The sequence below is a fragment of the Astyanax mexicanus genome, chromosome 11 (genome assembly GCF_023375975.1).
Source record: "Astyanax mexicanus isolate ESR-SI-001 chromosome 11, AstMex3_surface, whole genome shotgun sequence".
NCBI lineage: Eukaryota > Metazoa > Chordata > Actinopteri > Characiformes > Acestrorhamphidae > Astyanax > Astyanax mexicanus.
In genome coordinates, this window is record NC_064418.1 from 37,401,960 (window position 1) to 37,416,970 (window position 15,011).

Sequence of the window (15,011 nt, forward strand, 5' to 3'; positions counted from 1 at the left end):
TATGTGTGTGACTGACTGTGTGAAACAGGGGAGAAAGAAATAATGTGTATTTCTGAGTGTGAGTGTGAGCGTGAGTGTGAGTGTGAGCGTGTGTGTGTGTGTGTCAGGCTGAGTGATTCAGTGGACAGGGTTGAGGCTATGTTAAACCTTGTTAATCTGGTTTAGGGCTTCTGGTCTAAATGCCATTAGCACAGGATGGGCTTTCCCTTCTCCTGACCTGCATGAGATCAGCATTGTAATGAGCGGGTATATATTGTCCATATCTGGAGGCGTGTACATTTTACTTTGATTGTTTGCGTTATAGATGCACCATAACATTGGATAAATTAAAACACAGACAGTGCTATGCAAGTTTTCATAGATCTGTGAAAATGTGGATAAAAAAACTCCTTATGCAGGCAGTGAGTATTTATTTACTCAGTATAACACAATACACTGTAGAAAACATGGAGGCTATGATTCTATTCTATTTTGTTAAAAGAAATTAATAGAAAATTGTCTGCCATGTTGTCAAATTTGCAACCAGATTATGCGCAGTAGAGGCCAAAGGCAGAGCCGTACTCGCTGACATATTACCCTGCAGTTTTGCATTTTGGGAGTTTCAAATGAAAAAAACATGTCCTTGTAAACCCAATATAATGTCTTATCTTGTGAGATGAGTGTCTCGTCACACCCCTAGTCACTAATAAATAAAAGAAATAACAGTCCTATTCAAAGTCAATGTTCATCACTTTGCTCATTAAAGTATTTCCAAAGGTCTCTTCTTTAGAGTCTAGTCAATGGATGATGATGATGCTATAGCTTGACATTATCTCTCTTTGACTAACTGATGGAGAAGTCCTTAGATTTGACCAATAATCAAGCAGACATATAATCATGTTAAGTACTACAATGAAGCAGAATCTTCTGCCATCATCAGCTTTATTAAATTCATCCATGACAAATAAGATTTCTGCACAAACCTCTTAGAAGTGTATCCCATTTGTGTTTGTGCGAGTGTGTGTTGTGTGTGTGTGTGTGTGTTTGTGTGTGTTTGAGAGAAAAGGAAAATGAATACTGTCTGTGATTTACAGAATAATAATACACGCATTGTCTGTTCTGATATGCTTGTATTACACTGTAATATTTCTTTAGTTATTGATATTTGGTCAACCCTGCTGAAGCATGTTGATTAAAGTTTAAAAAGCTGCTTTACAACAGTTTTTCAATTTTAGCAGACCCCTTTCAAGTTCAATATTTTTCTGCTTTAACTGTCCGAACTGTTGTGAAAGCTGAAGAAATGTAGAGTTAATAAGGAGAGTCAGTGGGGATATAGAGAAACTGTCAGTGTGAGAAATTATCTGCTCTTCAATAACCAGCATGTTCCTATCAGGAAGTTGTTGGTGACAATCTTCACCCCCGCCCCCCAACATCCACATCCCTCTGCCTCAGTGTAACTCGCTGTATGGCTTTCTAGATTGTTCATGGATTTTGGTGCTCCGAGTATAATCACTGCTTCGGCAAACACACTGCAGCGTGGATGCTAAAGTGTGCGTCTGTGATTGTGTGTTTGTGTCTCATCAGCCATCTCATAGCTGACAGGCGCAATCACCATTAGCACAGTCATTTTCATCAGGGGAGTGAATGCTCGCTCAGTGCACATAATGAACCTATATGATCCCACTAGTTCAGATCAGTCCTGTATTGTTCAGTCAGCCAGCCTTTACTATAGACCTGAATTCAGCGGCGCACACTGAACGAAGCAGCGCATCTGTGGGAGAGGAAACAGAGAGCGCTTGATGACGCTCTTGGCACAGTTTCCAACTGAGAGGCCTCAGTTTGAACCCCCACTAAACTCACTGAGCCCTTAGCAGCCTCCAAACACAGTGCAGGAAGGAAAGAGAGAGGAGACAGCAAATATGTACTTCGGAATTTTTCCTGATTCTTAAATTGAAAAGAAAATAAAATACAATCAAAACACTAGAAGACCAACAGCAGCAACAGAGGCAGCAAGCAGCAATCCATCACTCATTTCATCCAGGCTCTTAGTCATGGCTGAGGTAATGATCGTTCCCTAGTAGAAATAGGATCTTTTCTCCAGCAGACCACAGATAACAGGGCTTTGACAAGTGTGGAGATTCTGCAATCAATGAACCACGAGAGCAATTATTCTTCCCCGCGTTAATTTGCGCTAACAAACGAGCCATTCTTTCCATTTTCTTTAACATGCAGGTACATCTCTCTCCCTCCATCTCTCTCTCTTTCTCTCACCCACACAGTCACACACTCACACACATTTCAAATACACCCAGAAAGAGACTGAGTGACCTCTGCCACAGACTTTGTGTCTGGATCAAATGATTTTGTGATTTTCCCAGGCTGCTCCTGGGCCTGATACAGAGCTTCTATTGAGTTATTCTTGGCCTGGCTATGATTAGTGTCTCAGACATCCACTGGAGCAGAAGGGAAGAGTGCAGGGGAAGACAAGCCGGAGGGGAGCGGGGGGAGTCACGCAGGACAATTGTAAAAGCTGAAGGAGGAGGGAGGAGGCACACAGATAAGGCAGGACACTAAAACACTACTTACAGTACATGGATGGGCTAAATGTTAATATTTCTGTAAAAGGAATTATAAATTTCCTATTTCATTCCATTACCATTTTATTGTAAATTATTAAGTGTTTTTTTTTAAGTCAACATCACCTTGGCATTGGATGATTGGATAATTTAACCTTCATGATTACAGTAACTTTGTGACGAACACACTTGATTTGCGGTCAGCAGGGGGCGCTATTAGCAAGCAGTTAGCATGCTTTTAGCTGCTTCTGTGTGCCTCATTCAAAATCCACAGGAGCTTTCTAACACACAGAAAAAAAGTATTGCTGTGTTTCTTTTTTAACAAATGTTTCTTTTTTTTAGCATGTGGAAACATTGATGACGTGTTTTCAGAGATTTTAGAACAATGAAAGATTAGAACATTAAAAGGTCTCATTCCACCGTTTTTTCATTCATTTTAAAATGTCTAGTTGTGGTCTCTAGAATGAATGAATGCCATGTAAGCTGATGTTTGTGAAAAAAGTGGTCCAGTGATCCAGTATAACAGTGCTTTTATTGTGATATCGCTTCTGATTGGCTAACAGCCCATGGCTAACAGACATTTTTACAGTAATACCAGTTTTGTGCAATGGTATATGTTACTTTACAACATGTGTAATGCCCTGCTAAGCATGTGTAATGCCGCTGACCTAATCTTAGAGTTTTGTAAAACAAAAAATCCACCGGAGATCCTATGTAAACACACAGAGGTGGTGGTTTTCCATAGACCGTTTGTTCTTTAGCTCTGTATTACTGGGCAAGGCTTATATAATACTTATTATATTGTTTGCACAAATAACTGGAACAAATTTGCCATGCTGTTCCTAGCGCTTAATTGTGACTGTGTCAGCTTCAGCTCTGCCTGTGTGTCGCGAGCCAAGGAGTACACATAGACACAGTGCTTTTCCTCATCAAATCATTTTTCTGAATAGTTTCTTTTACTAGCTACTGCAGATAATAAAGATTAAGGTACAGTTTTATAAACAGCATGCATATACAACTCAGAAAGACCTATTTTATTTCACAAAGAACAAGAAAAATTATTTTAGCGGAAGGAGACCTTTAAAAGGTATTAATATGTTAACTTTATTTCTGCTCAAAAGTTTTTGCATATTTACTCATGTTTGGTATAATTAATCACTTATACTTGTTTGATTAGTAGCAGTTACAGTTTGCCGAGCCACAATGTGCATGAATTTGGGGGGCAGGGCTTCTGATTGAGCACTGAGAGGAGGGGAATGTTTGTTTTGCATTAAATATCAAAAGCACCTCCATTTCTCCATTGCTCTCCCACTGAGACACAGCGGAACATGTGGTAGATGCCTGCAAGTAAAAGGTCACAGGTTTAAAACATCTAAATCCAGCACAGGACTCAGGACAACAGGTTGATAAAATGTTGTAAACCATATTGCAGCCTCTAAGTGATAGAGCAGAGAGTTGAAGAAAGCCAGAACAAGCCAAGTCTCTTTCTCTCATACTGTAGCAATTATTTTTTCTTTTGCTGATGTAATGCACAGCTCTCATCGGCACATTTCAACCTTTCAACGTGCAAGCAGAAAAAAGTACAGTCAAGGCCTCAAGCTGGTGAAGACGCATTGAGATAATAAACCCGCAGTAAAAAAACACGAAAGTCTTTGAGATTGAGATTGAGTTTGAGATTGTCCACTCAAACTGAGACAAATGCTGACTGCTAGACTCCAATAATAAGTGGTCACACATGGACTTTTCAATGGAATGTAATGATACCTCTTTGCAACAACTTGCTGTTATTGTGAGAGGTTCATCGCTTATGCACTGGTACAACATAGCGTCTCTCTGTGACCTCAATCAGACACAGGTCAGTTTAATGAAGCTCAGAACAATCTAACATAACAAAAAAAAATTCATTAAGCATTATATTAATACAGACAACACTGGAATGACTGACTATTAGAACCATTATAACTAGAAAAATTATTTTGTACCGTGTCAACACGAGAAGACATCTATTACTATAATACAAAAACTAGGGCTGCACAATATATTGTTTAAGCATAGTTGCAATTGCAATATGTGCATATGCCCTATTTACACTGCTATATGTATGTATAATGTCATGTAAGGCAAATTAAATAAAATTCAACATGATGCAATTTGGGTGATACGAAAGCAAAATTCATATGATTTACATTTTCAATCACATATTTAGCAGATACAGATTATATTTGCCCAAAGTCTTCAATACACAGACATAACTTATAATATCATAACAACATTCAAAGTTTGACTTGTGGTAATTTTTTTCTATGGCGTCACATCAATGTAAAAAGTCAGGGGCACAAAAATATCAGGTGAAAAAATTAACCTGCGTGTGTTAACATTTTGTGTGTGTAAATTTACTTTTCGCAAGCCCAAATATGAAACTAGCAAGCAAAAAAAAAAAATATCGCTGCCTAGCTTCATTTTAATTTCTCTCTGTTTTTTTTTCTCTCAAATTCACACTTGTCTTTGTGTGCTATGGGAATTGCATGCAACGACACTTTTGGCTCGAGCGAGGGTTTTGCGCTAGAGTGTAAAAAGGGGTGGTTTTGACAGTTTGGGGGCGGGGTCCGGGTCACCTCTCTCAGCAAATGCTATTGGCCGATATCTTCGGGGTTTGTGACTGACCGCCTATTACCCACAGCCGGAGGAGTGCGTGAAAGAAGAACAGCAGGAAAGTTAGCTAGCTTAAAATTCAAACAAAACGCAACAAATATCGCACTTCGCAGTTTGCATTCAATGGGTTTGCTGTTTGGTTTAGCGTGTTTCACATTTGCGCTCGTAAAAAGTAAATTTACACACGCAAAATGTTAAACACAGGTTTGTTTTTTTTTTACCTGGTATTTTTGCACCCTCAAATTTTGACTTTGATATGACGCCATATTTTTTCCCCAATATCATGCAGCCCTACGAACACCTTACCCACTAATGAGTACATCCTGTTTTCATTTTGTTTCCCAGTTGTGCCAGCCTGCCACATCACATTTCATATCTATTCTTACAGTATGAAGTAATGAAGCAGAATCTCTCTCATTCAGATCAATGCAGCATTGCATTCCCACACTGCTGTTTCCCTCACCGCTCACGATCCACCACATTACGTCTCTGACATTAACCCAAACCCACACACTGGGCAGTGGAGTTTAAAAGCCAAGTACGCATCAGAACAGTTTGTTTAGATTCTCCCACTGAAGAACAGCTGGAGGCATCATCTCAGCTGAAGCGAATAGCTGCACGGAGCTGAGAGGAAGACAGGGAGCCAAATAGGCTTTACTCAGATTAAGGCTTCGCTCTCTGGCCAATTCCAACATGAAGAACACAAACCAGCACAAGGGTCAGCCACTATACACATACATGCCGTGCCAGTTGTTGGATGATTGACCTCAATGCTCAAGACGCTGAAGCCACAAACAGGGCGATTGCAGTGCGTTTGTGTGGAGACTATAGTTTAAAAAGAGAGACAACGAGGACTGAAAACTTCTTTTAAAATGAAGGACAAATAAATAAGGCAATTGATTCTGCCTGCAATGAAGAGAAATTTCTCCCAACACTCAATAAACTTAAAAGTACTTGCATTCACTACCATATGAGATGAGAGTGCATAGCTTGGGTGCATTGATTCTCCACTACACTTTTCAAAGGCATGGCTCAGAGCCATTAGACATAAAAGGCTTACTTTCAAGGCGCAGACTAAGCCTAGGCATAGACTAAATGGGATTTTAATAGACAACTCTCTGCAATTTATTCCGAGGCATGACTTCCTCTTCATCCTGAAAACTGTTCCAAAAGTATTCACTACGGACACATTCTGAATGCTCAGTAATACGCAGACCTGGACGAACCACCAAGCATGTCCCCTGTTATATCACATTCAACAACATGTGGCAGAGTCTTCAGATGCAGTGCCAAGGACATCTACGGCTCCCAGGATGGTGGATACTCTTATGAGTCAGCTCTAAACCATCCATAATCCATCTGAGCAGTCAGAGTGGATTTTGACACCACGACACATTCAACACAGATGTGTGAAGAACTACACATAGTGCCCTTAACTGGACACACTGGTATCCTCTTTTTTTATCTAAATCAAAACTCTGATTTGGATTACAAATTACATTACAGTTTGGCTTTCAGGACAGAGATTAAACCTTGGACAGCTTGGACTACACTGCATTCTGAATAGAAATTACATGACATTACATTAGGAAAATGTACTTCAGGATTATATGATCAAATTTAGGATTACACAATATTGGGGGGGGGGGAATAATATTGCTATATCTTTTAGTATATATATATGTATATATATATATATATATATACATATGTATATATATATATGTATATATATATATATATACATATATATATACCCACATATTACAAAATTGTCAGCAGATTTGCCCAAATGTGAACAATCCAAATGTCACGATATTAACATTTTCCTCTGTGTACCAAAGATTAGTGTGAAATAATTAAATTATATTAGCCCGATTTAGTCTCTCCCTCTGTAAGATATGTCATAGAAATGAGAAGTGTGAATTTTACTTTTGCATCAATCAAACTGTAATGTAGCATCATATGTTTTATATTTAATGATTTAGATATTCCTTACATGACACCACACATCCTGTGATGTGCCCATTGCAAGGTCAATGCTAAAACAACATATTGCGCAACCCAATTTGAAGGTTTTAAAACAAAGGAGTGCTACAGAAACAACCTCTGCTCTTCTTGGAAGATGTTACGCTAGATGTTAATGCGGTGTATCAGATGAAGCTTTTTTTACTCCAGAGAACACAGATACAAAGCTCCAAAACCCAGTGCTAGAGGGTTTTGCACACCTCAAGCCTATATAAAGAATCGGGCATGGTGAACTAAGGCACAGTCCCATTGTATTGGGCAGTGTGTTTCAATGGAAGTTATATAAGCTGTGCGCACAGTTGATCTTCTGTGTTATCAACAAGTGAATTAATTAACTAATTAGAAGCATTGTCTTGTTATTTGTAGACACTGTGTATTTTTATCCGGTTTAGGACAAAGGTTTTGCATTACAACACAAAACACTGTATAATTTAATGTGTTGTTAACTGTCACATCTTTTTAAATGTCTGCCAATCAGTACTGAAGGGTCCTACTGTAGAAATACTACAGTGACTTTTAAACAAATATAACATATTTTTACTAATGATTAATATAATTTAATTATTATTATTAATTCAATCTCATTTTATTCACTTACTCTTATTTTCACTGTCACTGAATGCAATCAAATCCTCGAAGCAATATGAGGAGTCTAGTAGAAAGCTTTCCAGTACTAGGGCTGCAACAATTAGTCGATATAATCAACCAATGTCGACTATTTAAATTTGTTGACTACAAATTTCATTGTCGACTAATCGTTAATTTGTAACAGTACCACATTACACAAGTGCTGGGTACAGAATTGCAGAATTGCAATGGGAGATGAATAACACAGTTTACACAGTTTACAACTCCAAAAGTGACATTTTAAATGGCTTTCAAATCTTATGATCAGTTGCTACTAATGTTTTTTTAAAGATGAAGAACATGGCAGAAGTCATCAGATTAGTCATCTACCAAAATAATAGTTAATTGCTGCCCTATTTAGTACAGGACAGTAGCAACAGTTATACCAACAAATGCAGGATAAAAGGAACACTCTGATTTCAGAAGACCATTCAATTATTGAATATAATTATACAAACTTTTGTCCAAATTGTGTGTATATTCATTTTTTATGAGTTTAAGGAGATTTTTATTTTTCAATTAGGACAATCTGGAGTTTTTATAAACAAAATTATACACGCTATGTTATTGATCAATTAAAGTTCATTAATCTCATTTGGCCTTTTTAAAAAAAGCTCTGTTTACTCAATAAACTGCCCAAATAATATGTAGATTGCTTGATTAGTCATTTAATTGCCAGCAAAAGCCATAATAATAATAATGTGATTTGGAACAGACTCTAATGAAGATTTATAATGAGAGCAATTAATCATGGAAGTAGCAGCAGCATGTTTCTTAAGCGCTCTCTAAATCAGGGCCACTGAGACCAAATCCAGCTCAATCCACTAGCTGCCCCCCAGAACACAATCCACATGGAGGAGCTGTAGCTGGTGGGTAGGACAGCACTGACAGGGATAATGGGATTAACACTGACTTTCCCTCTCTCACACTGGCCCCTCCGCTCCGTCTCGTTCTCACGTTCTCTACTTTACTCCCTTGTGTCTTTCCTGCTATCCCCCCAATCTCCCTTGTATTCTATTTTTCACTTTAGCCTGCTCGTGTCCAACCACATTATCTCACTTTCTCCGCTAACATCTCTCTCTCACTCCGACCCTCCCTTTCTCCTCTCCACGCTCTCACTCTCACTCTGTTTTGATCTCAGATGAGATATGAAAATGTTTGGTCTGCTGTAGCGTAACTCAGTTGGACGGTCCCTCAGAGGAACACTGCCGCCGCCTTCATAGCCACATTATTACATAACTGCTTTCATTATACAAGACGCTGGCTGGATCTCAATCAGCTTCAGCTTCACCCTCATCATCATTTCCCCAACCACTCCCCACCAGTTCACACCACTACTACCACCACGCTAGCTTTGGTGTCCACACATCTGCATCTCATCATAAGAGCACATGTTTTATGAGCATATTGGGGTAATGGGGCCAACAATGGAACACTGAATGAGTTCATGCTTTGGTACAACTCCCAGACTCAAAAAAGCAAAACATGTTTATTTCCAGATTTGAACAATGCACGTGTCTCCCTAATCGGGGATTTCTCATTTCTTATCCTTGGCATGTTCAAAAGTTTGTAAACACCTGCTCATCTAATATTTCTTCTAAGGTCAAGGGTTGTAACCAAGAGTTTGGCATCTGCTACACTAAGAAGGCTAAGATGTTGTAAAATTGTCCATGTGGGTTTTTACTGGATACCCCAGTTCCCTCACACGGGCCAAAAACATGGAGATCAGCTAATTTGGTTACTCTAAACATCTCTGGTGTGTGTGAGTGAGTGTTCATGCATGTTAGTAAATGTGTTTATGGCGGTCTTCCCAGATATGGATTGCCAATCCATCCTGGGTCAATGTGGTTGTTTCCGGTTGAGAGTATGCTGTTTGCAATTAGATGTCACTTTTCACTACATGTGTGCTGAGAGCAGGTAATTGTTTAGAGAGTTGATTGTAAGCATTTTTGGGTTATAAAAAAGACGCTATAAAAAAATTAAATAACATAAAAAAATGTTTGTTAGGTTAGGTAATAAAATTGGATGATCAGGATTTCAAACACCACTCCCATTCATCTCTAAGGCAATGGTGCTTAATCACTAGCCGAAATGTTCTTCATACAAAAGAGTTTTAATCCTAGTCCTAAAGGCACCCTGCACATTTTAGTGGATTTCCTGCTTTAACACATCCCCTGCAACTCTAAAAAGAGCTTTCGCATTTGGAAGCAGGAAAAGCCACTAAAACGTGGGGTGCACCGTGCCTCAGGGATCAGGGTGAAGAATGGATGATCCAGCCATGCATTGGGTGACTAAGGGTGTATGAAAATAAATATATATATATAAAAATATATAAAAGTATCACAGTTATGTCTAGCAATACTGTGTCCTTTTCAAAAACACTATATATATTTTTTTTTACATTATTAGTTTATATGTAAAGATTGGTGCCAGACAGTGGTTAATTTTTTGGTGTGGTAAAACCACAATATATATATTAAAATTTACCCCCTGTATCGTGATGTGTATACACACAGACCTATTGGCTTATTTATAGCTGTTTTTTGGCATTGCTTTTCTGTGAACATTACACAAGCTGTGTTTATAACTGAACAATGAGTGCACCTATTTTTTTTATTGTAAGACAGAGAACACGATTTTACTAAAAAAATATTAATGTGCAGCTAATTATTTAAAGATGTTTTGTTCTACATAGCTTTTTTTCTAATTGAAAAGAATACCAAAAAGCATCTTTTAATCTTAGAATTTGGGATATGCATCTTTTTCCAAAAAGCAGCCCAGCACCTCCACCATAACCAGGAGTGCGCAATTTCCGCTTATTTAAGAGTAGAGTTACAGTAAAGATGTGTTTATAATTTCATCACAGAGGGGATGTTGGACATCTCTATCCTAATCCTGCACACATTCCCTCAGGCATTTTGCTGGTCAATAAAAATGAGCAGCACAAAAGCTTTTAAATCTTGTAAATGCAACTGTGTCTCCTCTGTAATTTAATTTGCACTGTTTTGTGCCGAGAAATGTCTGCAGATCAAGTACATGCTCTTTAATTATTCATGGCTGGGTCTCATGCTTCTCAAGTATGACAAGATTGAGGAAATCAAACAGTGTCTGAACTTTTTCCCCCAAAGACTCGCTTACAACTACCAGATGAAATGCGATCCCGCCACAGCATCTCCGTCATCATTTTCCCAGAGAAAACTGGAGTGCGAAACAGTTATCTGACCTTTCAATTACTTGCAAATCCACCTTTTACTGTTTAATACATGTAAGTATTACATGACAACCACCTGAAGCCAAGATTGGCACCCTCACATGCCACAGGGTACACACTCTGCTTGATCTTTTTACTCTTATCCACTTCATGTCAATTTGCAGTTAGAAAGCAAGTGTGAAATGTAAAAAGTGCTTGAACAGAATGTCATTAACACTTCTCACTCAAAAGCTCTACAGGAGTGACTCAGTCTTGTGCTGATTCAGTCAGAATGGAGAGACAGTGACACCCTACTGCTAAATACTAGGACTATTTTCTTGAATGAACACTGCTAGAACCCTTTTACAAAAACTTACAAAAGATGTATTTAACTGTGCAAAAACATTTTATCCAAATGTTTTAATACTTGTAAAAATGAGATGGCACTGGTTTAATAGCAGTAATGAGCAAAAAAATCTATCAGTAGACGAAATCATATTTGATATAGCAATACTTCAAAATATAAGGTTTCAACATTTTAATTGTAAGTTCACTGTAGAAGTGTGAAATACCCTGACTCTTATTGTCATGTACGGAAAATTCAATTAATCCTGCAATTTTTTACTGCTTGACACCAAAGGAATATTCACAGTTTCTATTTTTTAAATAAATTATTTCTAAATTTAGCCCCGTTCCTTCTTAGTCTTGGAAGGCCACATATCCTCCACCCAATCCTCCATTATTGCCCCCAACACCAGGAGGGTGAGCACTCCAAATCATTTGTATTCACCCCCTCAGTGACCACCTCTTTTTATTCTGCTGCTGATGCAGCATCACTAGGCAGCCAGCACACTCAGAGGAAAGTGTGACTCCCCAGCTCTGATACTTTAGCCAACAGAAGCCGGAATAATGTGATCAAAATGCATTATATAATTTGAGCTGTGTGATCCATCCTTCAGTGTAGAATAGTTCCTTTCTAGTGTTTTAGTTTTCATCTTAAATAATTTATCTTATTAAGCAGTTAATTTGAAAGATTACGATAGTGTGTTTTAAGCAAAACATCATATCATGGTTCGATTTCCAAAGTGTTAAATACAGTTTCAGAGTAGAAGTAGTAGTACTGTGGCAAGGTATGTCACATTATTTAAAAAAACTTTTTTGAATATCGTGAATGATATTATACCCTGAAATATCATGCCATATCACCCACCTCTAATTATCATATTAGGTTGCTACAAATGTTTTGCTGTTTTTAGCAACAAAAAAAAAATTACACTGTTCTCATTAATCATTATATAGAGACAGATTATAGAGACATATTATATATGTCCAGTATCATTTATTTTTCTTTAATCCTGGATATATGGATAAATGGATCATTCCATTCTGTTACAAATCTAATAAAAAATAGTTAATATTTTAATATCTCAGCTAGGGGTGTGCCATATTATATCCTATGCAATTTAATTTTCATTTTGTTGCAGTAGTGTATTCTTAATTTTTTTTTTAAGAATCGCCAAGAGTATTGTTATCACAAAAATACCATGAAATATCATGATATTATTGTAGGGCCACATCGCCCACCCCTAATACATACTCTCAATCATTTTTGCTTACTTTGTCAATGTCTATAATATTTTTCTTTGTATAAAAAATCTCATTTATGTGAAAAAAACTGTTATGTCAACTTTGTTTACAATGTTTTTTTTTTTTGTCTGTTTTATGTATTTAGGATATTTGTGCATTTTTATTTAATTCTAATGAAACAAATATCTGTAATATCTAAATTTATGGTTCAATGTGCTTTAAAAATGTGTTCTATTATTTTTAATATGATTAGCTTATATCAGTGGCATATAATAAAACAATAATATTGTTTATTGTAATTATTTAATAGACAATAGATCATCAAAAAATATTGGGACGTTCATAACTGTAGCATCTCTACACATCAACACAAAGCAATCTTGGCTCTTCACTATGAGACAGTCCAGCTGGTTTGTGAACACTGTGTACTTACTTGCATGTGAGCTGGTGTACAGTTCACAAATCACAGGAAGCCATCTGAAACATAACGTTCAGTTTAAAGTGTAATAAACCCACAGCCGTGTATAAATGTCTCCCATTTCTCATAAAAAGAAACAGCAGCTTCTGTCATCCGGACCACGTGACATTACATTAGCTCTTTCCACTTGTTTTCCAAGGGAATATCATCTCGTATAAAGGGGTTAAAAATATTACATGATATTTACAGGGCTTATTCATAATTACTACCCATTAAATAATTACACACACAGCTACATGTCTGATTGCTATTCACTGATGATTTTTTTATACAATACAAAGGGCTGGCCAACCGTTATTCAAGCTGCTGAATGAAAACAGACCAAAACAGTGAGAGCCAATAGAGATACACAGAGGGAGGAAACAAAAGGACTCAGAGGCTGAGAGAGCTGAGAACAATAGCACGTCGTCTTCAAGTGCTTCTAGTGGCATTTTTAGATGAAAAACGGACGATACGACTGATGTGAAGCCATGCAGGTGTGGTCTATTAATGAAAAATGCTATTTGACCCACATTATAACCATTATTTGTCTTTTAATTCCTAATATAGAATGGAACTCAGTGTCCCATCCCATCACAACCTCATTAGATTTACAATGTAGATGCTTTAACACAACATTTCCCACGTTTTCCAGGGTGTATCCTTATAAAAAAAGACTGAATGCTCTGTATTGAGTTGTGTATTGTTCTGTTTTGAGCCCAAACATAAAAAAAAAAAAAAAAAAAAAACTTACCACCTCCTCCTCCTCCTCCTCCTCCTGCTGCTGCTGCTCCACGGTTCATTCAGGAGTTCGAGTTCCCTCAATATAGAAACTACTCGAGTCTAAAGGCTGTAAATAAGCTCAGCATCCTCCACAAAGCTCAAATCTCTGTCTCCATCAGTGAACACCAGAACACAGGCTGAGTTTAACGGCCATTTCCACTCTGGATATTCATAACAGGTGAATTTCTCCTCACCACTACTGCTGCTGCTCCTGTGCTGGAGAACAGAAGCGCTACCATTGGTTTAAACCAGACCATAAGTATTTCTGCTTGTTCTCAGGCATGCTCGGGTTCTGCTCGGGTTCTGGTCATTCCCGCTGGTCAGTGTCTCTCAGCGCTGTAATCTCGGTTATCTGGGCTCAGTTTAGTCCAGCAGATCCAGCTCGGTTCAGCTTTTCACCCGCTCTAGGCTTTGTTTGGACTGTACCATTACAGAGAGCAGGGGGCGCAGCAGCACAGACTACACACACACACACACACACACAGCGTGAGATTTTTTTTTTCACATTATCAAAAAGGTGCGTTTATATTTAAACAGACATTAATTAATAATAATTAATAAATAAAGAATAAGAACTATTCAGTCTTTTGACTGGACTTGTTTTGATGTATTTTTTTGTCTTTTCATATTTATACTAATGGTAACCATTTAGTGTCGCCTGTATTAACAGTTAAAAATAAATGAAAATTATTAGTTACTTCTCACACTCTATTTAGGCCTCCACCGTCACACAGCCCTACCAGAGCCATACATAACTACCCACACAGTGTGCCCACTCCTAACCACGTATCACTGTGGTAACATGCGTATATGTTCTTCAAAATCAGGGGTATAAAAAGAAGTTTTAAGTGGATATCGCTGCTTTAATTAAGCATTTGTAGGTTGTGCTGGAAAAAAACAAAATCCAATCCAAACGTCCCAACTCACGGATTACATTACAAAACATAAAGGGTCTGCTAATAAGTGATTGGTTTTAATGTTATGGCAGATTGGTGTGTCTATTTTTTTCATTATCCATCAAGTATAGTATTCAAAAAAATATTTACATAAAAATGGGTTTGTTGGGGGAGATTGTTATTAACAAAGCTCATTGTTTTATATACTGGAGGCCTGTGACAGCATCATGTTCATC

General features: G+C 37.7%; 1 protein-coding gene across 2 annotated transcripts in view; it reads right to left on the reverse strand.

Moving 5' to 3' along the window:
- tmem198a (transmembrane protein 198a) overlaps positions 1-14,311 on the reverse strand; it is a 35,037-nt gene extending 20,726 nt beyond the window's left edge. The window contains exon 1 of one of the 2 annotated variants that reach the window (XM_022680229.2): positions 13,854-14,311. The gene's annotated coding sequence lies outside the window, so the exon portion shown is untranslated. Of the gene's footprint in view, positions 1-13,850 lie in introns of both variants that reach the window. The other variant, XM_007259939.4, reaches the window with a different exon arrangement.
- Between the last annotated feature and the right edge of the window lie 700 nt (positions 14,312-15,011).